Source organism: Doryrhamphus excisus, linkage group LG2, assembly GCF_037039965.1.
Source record: "Doryrhamphus excisus strain RoL-2023G ecotype Guam linkage group LG2, RoL_Dexc_Guam_v1.1, whole genome shotgun sequence".
NCBI lineage: Eukaryota > Metazoa > Chordata > Actinopteri > Syngnathiformes > Syngnathidae > Doryrhamphus > Doryrhamphus excisus.
In genome coordinates, this window is record NC_136358.1 from 21,247,563 (window position 1) to 21,261,013 (window position 13,451).

Sequence of the window (13,451 nt, forward strand, 5' to 3'; positions counted from 1 at the left end):
GATGCATTCAAAATGTTTAATTATGTATTATTTACAAGTGTGCATGCAGTACAAATAAGTGAACCCAAACTCGTATGGTATATGAGATTTTAAAAAATATAACAGCGTCCTGTCGTAGTGCACCGGCGTCCCCTCAGCGGCTCCAGGCCACACGGAGGCCACCAGGGAAGTTGTCCTCCACCTCCATGAACTCTTTCTTTATTTTACGACACATAGAGGAACAAAACAATCCCGAAGTCATGATAACGGGGCCCCATTATTCCTTTACAAGTGGACAAGAACGGAACCAAATGTTTCACATCTGCTGCTGCCTTGCGTGTATTAGCATGAGAATGCGAGGGCGGCGCAGCTCGCCTCTCCGGAAAGAGGACGAAGACCTCGACACGGCGGGCCAGATGTGGGGGCGCCCCACCCCCGTGTGTTGTGGGAACAATGCACCCGGGTGTCACCTCGCTTAACAAATCGCACTCGGTGTCTATTGTCGATGCTCAGTCACCCGTCTTCTCTGCTGTTGCAGGGCCGCCATGACGCCCGGCATTCCCTCGCTGCGTCAGGCAGCACGCAGCACAATGGGGAGTCAAATTCTCTACTGCTGGCAATCAGCTATGACAGTGGTGTCCAAAGTGCGGCCCGGGGGCCACTCACAGCACGCAGCTGTTGTGCTCACGGCACAACAAGACAAAAAATCAGCTGTAAATTTTGCAATCTAAGGAGAAAAATTCAAAATTTTAGGAGAATTACATGATTTTGGTAGCATTAAGTTTCAATATTTAAAAAAAACATTTTTTTAAAAAGTACTATTATTATAATAAACAAACAAAACAAAATAAAGTTGTGATTTTTGGAGGAAGTAGGTTGCAGAAAAAGTTATAATGTTATGAGGATTAAGTAAAAAAAAATACGGCAATAAAATCACATTATGAGGAGAAGAAAGTTTCAGTAGATATTTATTCTTACAAGTATATTAAGACAGTCATATTCTTACCATTTGCAATTTAATATGAATAAAGTCATAATATTATGAGGAAAAATAATGTAATTTTTGTTCCTGAAATATAACAATATATTATTTTTGTCATTCATTTTATTTTGACTTTATGTCATCAAAATATTGAGAGAAAAAAGTTATATTCTAAGGAGAAAAAAGTGAAAATAAAGTCATATTATTATGAGATGGAAATTTAAGAAGATTATCTAAGAAGAAAGTGTAAATATTTAAAACTTTTTAAAAACTAACCACCAAAATGGGAACTTGAATGTTCAGAAGTTTTACTAACAATGGCAACACGAGTTAACCATCAAGTTGGAAATATTGTTTAAAATCTTTGTGCATTAATATTCATTGGCAACAGGGAATTTGATGTCGTTTTGTAATTTGAATTCCTCTTGAATTGAAATGCAACTTTTCTCTCAAATTAAACTATTACTTTAAAGTAAGTAAGTAAAGTAAGTTTTGGACTTTTTTAGACGTTACTGAATAAAACAACTTAGAGTGGGGGTGTCCAAAGTGTGGCCCGGGAGCCCATTGTGCCCTGTGACTCGTCCATTATTGGTTGGCAGCACATTGGTGAAATAAACTTAAATAGTAAAAGAAAAAGCAACAAAAATGGTAAAAAATACAGCAAAAATACACAACTTAAAGAAAATGTTGATGCTAATAATTCATAACACAAAGTTTTGGCTTAAAATATATGTAAATATTTATTTGTTTTATCCTTCTTATGAAATGAATCAACATGCTGGAAAAGGTTTAGACTTCAGTGAATTAATTCAGTGATGAATACAGATAGTTCTACTATCAGTAGAATAGAGATAGTACTAAGAGTAGAACACGGATAGTACTATGAGTACATCTCCGTGTTTGTGCAGCCACTTTAGAAAAAAAGCTAAAGAAGACATAAAACAAGAGTGTAGCGCTCCCAGCTAAACGCAAACGCAGCCCAGCCGGGAGGCGTGCACCAAACTTAATTCGCTTTCATCTTTGCCAAATTGCAGCGCCATGGCGACGCTGACGCAGCCGCTCTGGAATCCTTCACTTGAGCTTTTAAGTCTAAACCGGCAGAGCCAAACTGTTTATTATCTTGCCAGTGTGATGCCACTGTTTGTTTTTGCCTGGCGACAGTACGGAACGCTGGGAAAGTCACCATCGCTGAAACAAGCGTACGCTCTGTGGAGATGAAGTTACGCCGCAGCCACTGTCTGATTCCCACCCAACCCCTACCCACAGAGTCCAAAACCTACGTTGACTTGGCAATGACAATATCAAGTTGGAGGTTGGAGGTTTTAATCTCATGTGGATGAACTGCTCCTAGTGGTATGGATACCATGAAGTATATAGCTGGGAGGTCAAAGGTTAGTTCAAGCGAGGGCCACATAGTGAAAATTGTCATTATTTTCATTCATCCATTTTCTACCACTTACTGCTTATTTTTCCTATTTTTCCCAAAGTATTGCACCTGCTACCCAACACCAAACGATAACCATAATCATAAAGAAATATTTTTTGATGCAGCTCCAACAATAACATTTGTTGACATAATGTTGTGTACTTCCCATTTTGGTGTTCTGTGTATGTACACACATCCGGTGGCAGGCGTCTTGCAGGAAGCTTTCCTACGCAGCTCGGCCACTTGACTAAATGGCGCTCTTGATGAGATTAGCACCCGGCGGACGAGCACGCTTGTTTTGCCAAACGGCCCTGGAGTGTCGACGCGGGGTTGCCATTTGAGTAATTACCCCCCCACCCCCCTGAAGCCCACTTTTCTGTGTGGCTGCACTTGAAACACTAAAAGTAACACTTTGGGATGCGGTAGGGTGGCGCTCCCAAATAAAAGCAGCCTGCCCGCATTCTTTTTCCGTGGCGTTTGGGATGGGATTCCTTCCTCAAGAGGCAGCAGGGTGCCGGCAAGTGGGCTAGAGAGGTGGTGCTTAGTGGGAGGGAGGGGTACTTTTTGGGGAATTCTGTCCATCATCCACAATCGTAATGTGAGACATCAACACACACAGGCCACTAAGAATGCGTGCCATGGGACACACCTATTCCGCATATGAAGCTTTCTGATAAACAACACTGCATTTACATCATGTAACCTGGATTTTAACCCAGCTACAGCAACATTATTATTATTATTATTAACATCATCATCATTATTATTATTATTACCATCAGCATTATTATCATTATTATCATCATCATCATTATTATCATAATTATTATTATTATCATCATTATTATCACTAATAATTACTAATAACTATATTGTCACTAGGTGGCGGTAATGACATAAAACATTGCTTACATTGGCATGTCCTCCCACTCCGTGTGGAAGTGGTAAGTTGAGAAGTAATAAATCTGAGGCTAACTGCTTGCTAGCTAGAAGCTATCTGGTGTGTTGTAAACAATGAGTAACAGTAGGTGTGTTATTTCATGTCTACAGGTCTCTAACCGTGTTAAAAAACATTTTATATTTATATATATATTATATATATATTATATATATATATTTATTAATATTGACTCCAATATAGCAGAAATTCATTAACACGGTCGTGTCTCGAAGCAGTTAACGAGGGATGACTATATTGACTTTTTTGGACCAATCAGCCATATTGTACTGAGCAGCCAGGATAGCGTTCTTTGTAAGTGTTACGTATCTATGATGGCCATGTGACAAAAGATGGCGTTTGACATCCGCTGGTTCCATTTTACCGACGGCCAAAGTAGCGAAGGTTGAGCTGCCATGATGTCACCCCCCCACCCCCCCCATCAGAAGCACCTGAATCCACAAAAGCTCCAACTTTTCAGGGCATGACAAAACAGGAAGCGGACCCAGCAGGAGCCCCCGCCCCCCCACCCCCACCGGTACACCCACTGTATGCTTTGTGATGACTTAGCTGATTAGAAGCACCCGGAGCCACTGTCGTCTTTGGGATCCAGGAGGCCTGATGGGTATCTTCAGGAAATGGCAGATCAGACCTCCACATATTGCTTTTTAATGAACACGGACCATCTAATGGGCTCACGTGTGTCGGGCGTGTCGGGTGGCGGTATCGCAGAGGGCCATCTTGATCTTTTGGGCTTGGTGGGGGGGTGAAGATGTCACATGGTGCTAACATGGCTAACATGTTGAAGAAAACAAAGATGAACGATGCAGAAAAAAGTTAAATCCAAGAAGTCCAACATGCATCTTCTTCCGCATCCAGCTGGAGACTGATACAGAGTCAATGTCACTCAAGGTCACACCAACCTTCTGTCCATCTCACCTTCCATCCTTCCCTCGCTCTTCAACAGGACCCCAAGGTACTTGAACTCCTCCACCTGGGGCAGGATGGCTTCATGGGCTGAGGTGGCTTGGGCATCTCGTCCGGATGCCTCCCTGGTGAGATGTTCTGGGCATGCCCAGTCAGGAGAAGGCGGGCCTTGGACATGCTGGAGGGATGATGTCTCCCAGCTGGCCTGGGAATACCTTGGTGTCCTCCTGGTGGAGCTGGAAGCCTGGACTTCCCTACTGAGAGTGCCGCCATGACGTGAACCTCGTAAAGAAAATATCATGGAATTGCACAGATTTGAAAGTTTTCCGATGGCAATCAGGAAACATGGAAAAAAGAGGGCGTATTACGCCATGGGAAGCTGCAGCGTACGCTGACATAAGACGGCATGTGGAAGCCTGCAGCTTTCATCCTGCTTGTGTGTTTTCCAGGCATGTCGGACAAGCACAACTAGGACCCGGAATCCTGCTTTGCTCCTGTCCCGTCCGTCAGGGTGCGCTTGTTTTGCCTCACCTGTTTACCCTGAAAGCGATATCGGCCTCCGTCGGCCTCTCGGCTGTGAAAGCGGCTCGTCTTGTGCGGTTTCCAAGCCACAGCGAGCAGGCGTCCGCGTTGACGGACGTATGAGCGGCGGAGCGGCGTTCCAACCCAAACAGCACTTGGCTTTGTGTGATGATTGTGCATACTTGGAATCATTCCCGCTGAAGCAAAGCCGAAGGTGACGGGGGTTGCTGCTGTCAGAGTCGGGGAAAGTTTGATGTGTGGGGAGTAGCGGCTTTTTGGAGCTCCCGAACTCCCCACCCCCACCCCACCCCTCCCATTCCCAATAATGAACTCCCTGAAGGCGCCGTGAGCAGAGATGCGGCGGCAGACAAGGCCTCGGGCGGGACGTGGCGGATATTGCCTTACCTCTGGAGACGGATACGCCACTAATGACAAATGGGTGGTGGAAGTGGCGGGAAAAAGATCCTTTAAGACCACAACGCTCCCGCTTGCTGGACCCGCTACAAGGCCGCCCTTGATCCCGACTAAAGCACCTCTAGGACTGGTGGATTTGGAGCAGTTTTTGGGGGGACAATGTTGGGTCTTTGGAGCAGCTAGGCTGGGAACCCCGTGAAGTATTTTGGCCCCTGCCTGCTAAGGAGGATGATTGGCAACTGGAGAACATTCTATGATTATCTTCTCAGCAATTTGTTGTGCGGCGACATGATTGGCCAGCTCGGCTCAAGGAACCGCAAAACCGTCACTTTGCATCATCCCTTCAACGTGTGTGGTGCCGACATTGAGCATGCACGGGTCTCCCATCCCAAAACGCTCCTGCATTGGAAAACCAGGGTAGGGGTCTCAAACTCAACTTATCTGTAGCTTGCAAACACCAAACTAGCATAGGTTAGCAACACCTTTACTACCCGTTGGCCTTACATCACAAGTGCAAGCAAAGGCTAGTCCAGGTATCAGTTAGGCATCAGTTAAACTAGTCCGAGGATGATGGACGTAAACACGTCCCAGCGTACTGCAATACCAGCTATATTAGCCATATTCCATACATGGTATTACCCAACAAGGCATTATGAGCAGGACAGGACTTCCAGAGGCCATCCTTCCTTGTCAGTCGCACCGTAAAACCGCCATCTTCCAAGCGTAGCCAGATGCTAACATCTCGTGGCCTTCCTTGGCTCACAGGAAACACAGCAGAGATCCGGGCTGGTCGGGTGGAGAATATGGAACCAAGATCATTTGTTCATGTCAGCCTCTTGAAATGCTCAGCTTTTTTTCTTCCCCCACCACCCTGTGTAGGCTCCTGCATGGCAGTTTGATGAAGTTACCTTCTTGGGCTTTAGTTCCTGTTTTTGACATCCTTATTTTGTATGGAACTTCCTGCTTTGCCCCGTCTTCCTTCGTTGCCCCAATCATCATCATCATCATCACCTGGCCCTAATTCCTGGTTGGATTGAGTTCAGGTGTGTGCTTCTCCCGGCCTGGGATCATTAGTGTTTGTCAGTCTTCCTGACAGGTTCAATTTCATGGTAATAAAGTTAAAATATTAAGAGAAACTATTTACAATTTAGCATTGTAAAGTTGGACCCCAGGCAAGGACTCTTTTTTTTTTTTTTACCTTTTTGGTTGCAGTAGAATATTGTCTTTATTGCTTTTATGTGTTTTCCCCCATCAAAACTCAATACAAGCCATGTTAAATGTGTTTTATTATTTTTGCATCATTTTCTGCATGTAAAACATGTTTGGTGTTAACATTTTTGCTATTACTTTCTTCTCTGTGGGAAAATATGCTTTGGTTAGAGTTCATTGTCGGGAATGGATAACGACGTTAACCAAGGTAGCAAAGTTGCATCCTTTGGTTTTTCAGGATGTGTCCGTCACTGGTAAAATGTTTGGACGCCCCTGGAGTAAAGGAACAGCGAAGACATGAACGTTATGAAAAGTAGAACCACATCAACTCCCGTCATAATTTACCCCCCCCCCCCTGCCCCCCAAACTGGGAGGAGTGTTATTTTTGCAAAGGGAAACAAAACGGCTGTAAATTAGCAGCAAGTAAATCTTTGCTGTACTGCAGTGATGAAAAAATGACCCCCCCAGCGGCGGGGGGGTCGGCACCTCTGCTGCCACACTTTGACACAACTCATTTAGAAGTGCCCCCCCCCTTGCCAGAACATCATCATAATGGCGTAGCATCCATCAAACACGGCGCACCAATAAAGCTTATCTGGGGCTGACACGGTGCGTCCGACAAAGTGGCCCCGCCCAAGTCCAGCAGCCTTGGCATCAGCCCCCGCTTAACAGCATATAAATATTGGCTGGTGGAGCGGACGACGTTTTAATAAGGCGAAGCTGACAGCTCAGACACAAACACCTGCTTGTTCGCAGCCGCGCTCCATCACGGCATACGCCGGGATCAGGAATGCTGATTGGGAATATTTCAACCCTTCAGCCGTCACCACGCACGGCTACAAATTGTCCGACAGTGTGTGTGCGCCCCCTCGCCCCCTCGTCCCCTCGCCCCCTCGTCCGTGTTGCTCTCATGTTTTCCAGGCTCTAACCGACCTCTCATCTCCACTTTCCAGCATATTTAGACGGGACCCTCTAGTTGGCGTACGCCCCCGGCCTTGTTTTCACTGACCGCCGCCCCTCAAAGTCCTCATTGTATCCACGTGGCCGCCGCCTGATGCCTGATGTCATGCCCCCGGGACACCTGGGGAATCCTGGGGGTTCTGTCTGGAACGGGGGTGATTAATGGCGGGTGGTTTCGGAGGAGACGAGGTTTGACAGGTGTGTTGTTAGCTAGCGCTAAAGATTGAGTTGACGTACGTGGGGGTGATTGCGTCACAGCCAACAACGTTTATTAGGCTAGCCAAATTAGCTAAATATTTGCACATTTTTACGTCTGACATTAATTCTCATTTCGTTAAATTTATTTTTTCGTTAAATTTAATTTTTCGTTAAATTTAAATTTTAATGAAGTTATGCCATTTTTCTTGGAAGATTCGCCAAGTTTGTACGCTAAAAATATGTATGTATAGTTGAAACTATATATAGCTATTTAGTGGGCTTTACTGTGGTCGTCTGCCATCCTTTGTGCCCCCCCCCACCCCCCCCCACCCCAAAGTAGTGTTTCCTTATAAAAACCAAAACATTTGCTGGTGTAATACAAACTCCGACGTTGTTGGTTCACGTCCACTTTGTCAATCAAACGTTATGTGGGTTGTCATTGCATCACTTCGGAGCTTCGACGGCTCCAAGCAGGCTGAAAAAACAATAACCCCCCCCCCCCCCCCGATTCTTGGAAAGAATGGCCCTCTGTGTCCCGGCTTTAGTCTTTATTTGGCCCCCCATCAGATGCTGTCATGGAGGACATTAAATTCATCACGTTTAGAGCGGAGAATCGGAGTTTGACGCTCGGCCGACAGAACAAAGCTTGGAAGGGAACAAGTAGAATGTTGGGGGTGGGGGGAGGGGGGAGGGTGACCCGCCCTGATGTGGAACGGTGCTGATTGTCGCTGTGGTTTGGGTCCCGGTGGCATTAGCGAGATCAGTGCTTGGACATGCTTCATTAGGGGGCCGCATGTTTGTAGATCCTAACCCCCCCCCCACCCCCGACTCACCCCCCCCTCCCCATTCCACCACCCCCACCTGTGTTATGACTGCGAATGAGCTCCGAGTCAACATGGCAAGTATTTACAAGTATTTACAAGTATTTACAAGTATTTACAAGTATTTACAAGTATTTACAAGTATTTACAAGTATTTACAAGTATTTACAAGTATTTACGTTGACCACTGGCAAACAAATGCTTGCTAAAGTCAACAAATACATACTTTATCCAGCGTGTACAAAAGAGCTAAATATTAAAATTAAATTGCTGCAAAATTCAATTTCAGATTCAATTGGATGAATAAAATATTGAATGTAATTGAATTTAATTACAGTGTTAATTACTACCACATGAGTAACATGACATATCTCTTGTGGTGGAATGAAGACTTGTGTTTTTTAAATATCGGTTTTCATGATGGGATACCGATATCAACCAATATTGCATTTTTATCTTAATATTGGGTCCATAAATTTTAGTATGTTTAACATTCATTCATTCATTTTCTAATACATTTATCTACTGGAGCCTATCCCAGCTGTCTAAGGGGCGAGAGGCGGGTCCACCCTGGACTGGTGGCCAGCCAATCCCAGGGCACATATAGACAAACAACCATTCACACTCACATTCATACCTATGGACAATTGGGGGGGGGGGGGGGGGGATGAATGTAGCATGTTTTTGGAATGTGGGAAAAAAACGGAGTACCCAGAGAAAAGAACATGCAAACTCCACACAGAGATGGCTGAGGGTGGGATTGAACTCAGGTCTCCTAGCTGTGAGACCTGGTGCTAACCACTAAACCACCGTACCAATGATGTAATAATAATGTGTTAGCTGGTGCCGGGATTTGAGTGGACGTGGATGCGTTGACCTGCCCACGGTGGAAAGACTCAAGCTGGTGTTTGGGGAGGACTGACAAGTGGAAGAAGAGGAAGAAGAAGAAGTAGCATGTGGACATGTTCCATCTGCATGAACGCTTCCTTGCTAAATATAACTTATTACCAAGAATATCATTTGATTTTCATGAGTTTTGGTGCCCCACGTCACACTAAATTACACAAGTGTTGCGGTTTGACGCCGACACCAGAAGAAGAAGAAGAAGAGGGTAAAAATAGGGTTGGCTTTATCGTCCTCAGCAGCAGTAAAAATGCTGCATGAATAATTACAAACATGTCCGCCGCTTCCTCAAAGGCAAGATGCTAAGTCAGCTGTGAAGACTGACAGCTGAGTGCCGTGCTGCGTACGCGTACACGTGATTGCGTGTGTTAGCGTGCGTGCATGTACGCGTACACGTGTTTGTGTCATGCGGCGTTCGAGGCCCGCAGAGCCAACGGGGGATTGGCGCTGTCTGCCAGCAGCTTATCAGCAGACCGGCCGTCACCTGGCGAGATATGAGCGAGCCCGCAGTGAAAAGCGGGATGACGACTGTGGATCGTCTGCCATTTTGCCGCTAGCCAGAATATCCAAGACTTGGACCAAACTTTACAATCAAAGTAGAAATGGCAAACATGTGGCGTTAGCAGCACGCTAGCGAACATCGCTGAAATGTGCCGAGCTAGCCAGCTAACTGGTGCTAACAAGGCCAGATGCTAGCAAATAACTTAACGTTACTTAAATATCATTTATTATTCATTCAATGATTTGTGTAATCTATTGAATTGAATTCAATTGCTTTTAATTGTAATTATTATTCATTTAATTTATTATTATTTACATTGTTTTCTCATTTTGGTGTAAATAATTTTTACAAATGCCTTATAAAAATATTTGATATTAATTTAATTTAATTAATCATAATGAAATGATTAATATTATGATCATTTTATTTACTTGTAATTAGTTTTTATTTAATTAATAAATGTTTTGGTTTTGGTGTAAATTTGGTGTAAATTTTGGTGTTATTAAATCAATGTTTTTAAAATGTTTATTTCTTTATTAGTTTTTGACATTCTTTTAATTTAATTAGAAAATATTATTAATTACATTAATTTAATTTAGTCTGATTTTTTCAAATTAAATCACCTTTTGTTTCGTTGTGATTTAAATACTTTTAAATAATAGCTTCATTAAAATAATATTGAATAAATATTTTTCAAACTTAAATACATTTAAAAATAAATAAATGAATCAATATACATGTTTATGTTTATTACGTGTTATGACGACATTAAACAATATAAAAGCCAGAAAGTCACAAAACTTTGAGAAGCTTTTGATTTGTCAACATTCTATGATATCATATCCTAGGATATATCCTAGGATAGGATATCCTATCCTAGGATAGGTTAGAATGATCTCAGTGGCGGTTTATGTCATATTGCAACAAAGTCACGTGACGGCCAAACACATAAAGTGTGCATATGGTTTATGTACGGTACGTGGTGTTGATGCGGCGTGAGGCCCACGCCGCCAGCCGAGTGATGGCGGCTAATGAGTCTTTGTGTTTTTGTGCCGAGGCAAGCAGCAACAGTTAGCGGATCCTCACGGGAGCCATCATGGACGGAGAAGCGATGAAACCTTCCTTCCCGGCAAGCCTGCTGTTTATATTGTTGGAGGTGTGAGTGTTTATTAAACTACTCACTGGGGCTCACTACTCTTGGGGGGGGGGGATGGGAGAGAACGCCACCCCGTCTTAATGGGCCCAGAACATCCAAAAGGTTTCAGTCCAAGCTGATCCTGCAGCTCCTGGGATTTGCATGGCTAATTAGAGGCTGTCTTAAAGCTCGTCTTCGCTCTTCGTCTTCGCTCTTCGTCTTCGCTCGTCCAAGCAGCTCGGCTTTGTCCTGACAGTAAAAGGACGCTGAGCCCCCCCCCCAGCCCCAACCCCTCGCCGGGGACCTCTGAACCCGGCTTATCGGGCTAAACGGAACACCATGTTTTGGAATGTAAACCACTTTGCTGCACATCATCCCGCCTTAATGTCAGCTCAGGGAGGGAGGGGGGATGTGGGCGGGGGTGTGGGGGGGCGCTCCTGCCTGGTACTCTTTGTGGTGGGGGTGGGGACATGCATAAACATGTACAACTTGTCATTTTGTCAGTCTCTTCGGAGTATTTACCTAAAAAATAACAGTTTAAAGCATTGGGCTTGGGTCTCCAACGTGTGGCGTGGGGGCCAAATGTGGCCCACACTTATTCTAAGAAATATTCATGAGTAATAATATTTTACAAGTAAAATACATAATAAGGGGATTAATTAAATGACATTGTATATTTAATTTTTAAGTCAAAAAATCTTTCAAAGTAAATGAAATAAATAATAAAAATGCTAATACTGTAATTCAATTAAAATTTTATTAAATGAATGTCAAAATGCTGTCTCATTCATACACCAATTCATTTTATTTTATTTTATTTTATTTTATTTTATTTTATTTTATTTTATTTTATTTTATTTTATTTTATTTTATTTTATTTTATTTTATTTTATTTTAGCTCATTAGCTAATGAGTGCTAAGCGCCCGAAGGCGGGCTTTGTTGTCATAAAGTGCCTGCATATGTACACATACGTATGTGGTACATACTGTACACTATGTACACTATGTACACTATGTACACTATGTACACTATGTACAAGATCAGGACGCGACTGAGGATGCGTGACGGGCGGTTCAGGAGTTCAATGAGCACCTTAGAGGATAAAAATGGCCGCCTGCTCGCCACTGTGGATGAACAATGTCCTCTCATTGATTTTCTATCCGCCGCTCTTGTCTCATGACGTTTTAATGATGGCGGCGTAGACAAAGACAAATATTTACTTCTGTCTTTACGTCCGTCACCGCAGCTTTGTAGTCGCCATACCCCCCCCCCACCGCCACCCCTCCCATTATGCTGTGTGTTTTTGTAATTATGTGCAAATTAGCCCCCCGTCAACCATAAAACCCGTCTCGTCCAAGCGCCCACGCCAAAACGCCACCTCGCCGTTGTCATTTATTTTCTCAGCGTGGAAGGGAAGTCCTGAGCTGGATCCGATGGAGACGTGGTCATGACCATGCCCTGAACACGCTGGACTTCATGGGCGGAACAACAGGCTTTTATTGCAGCTTTGGATGATGTCCGGGATTGGAACCCAATTTTCCCGATGTTAAGTGCAAGTTGATAAGCATCTATTTTTCTCGAATGTATTGTAAATGTATATGGATGTATATATAACAGCTTCTAATAAGACATATTTAGTGTCGTAAAGGTCCGCCCTTTGTGTTCTTCCTGATGACTTGCTTTTCCAGGATGACTTGGTTTTCCAGGATGAGTCCAGTTGGTGGAAATCAATCCCAGACTTGTCTTTAGTGACAGTGAAGAGTCCCAGGCTGGGATCCGTAAACATTGTTCCTAACTTCCTCCTCCTCGTCTCCATCGGTCTCCATCCTTCATGCGTCTTTGTAACAAGCTCTCTATCTGTGTCTGACGTAGACGTCTTCCTGGTATTCCTGGTTTTCCTGGTCCTCCTTGTCCTCTTTGTCCTCCTGGTCCTCCATGTCCTCCTTGTCCTTCCCCCCTCCTTGTCCCAGGCCGTGCTATCAGGCCTCGTCCTTGAGGGCCGGACTCCTCGAGTAAACAATCCTGGGAGTCGTACTTTGGCATTCCTCAAACAGTTCTGGCTTTGATTTTACAAGCCAATTAAAGTTGAGTAGTAAATCAGCGGCGCCCAGGGAAACTTTTTTTTCTGCCAAAAAATGTTGGCTGGAACTAAAATATGAACTGTAAATATGTGAATGTCTTTTTTTTGGGGGGGGGGGGGGGGTAAATAGAGTCGGTCATGGTGTCTTCTAGTCAATGACCCAAGTGGCACCCCCTATGGATTGGGGTCCAAATGACATGCCTGCACCTTATGTAGTTGAACAGTTTTGGTTCCAGTATTGACCCCTGGGGTACTCCGCATGACGTAGATGTGTATTCTCCTAGCTTTGCGTATTGCTTCCTGTCAGCTTTCGTAGCTTTTGACCCAGTTGAGAACTAATCCTCTTATTCCGTACCTTTCTACTATTTATGCTTATTAAGATGTCATGATTTATTGGATCAAAGGCTTTTGTCGGATCCAGGAATACTGCAACTGCACACTTCCTGTGATCTATA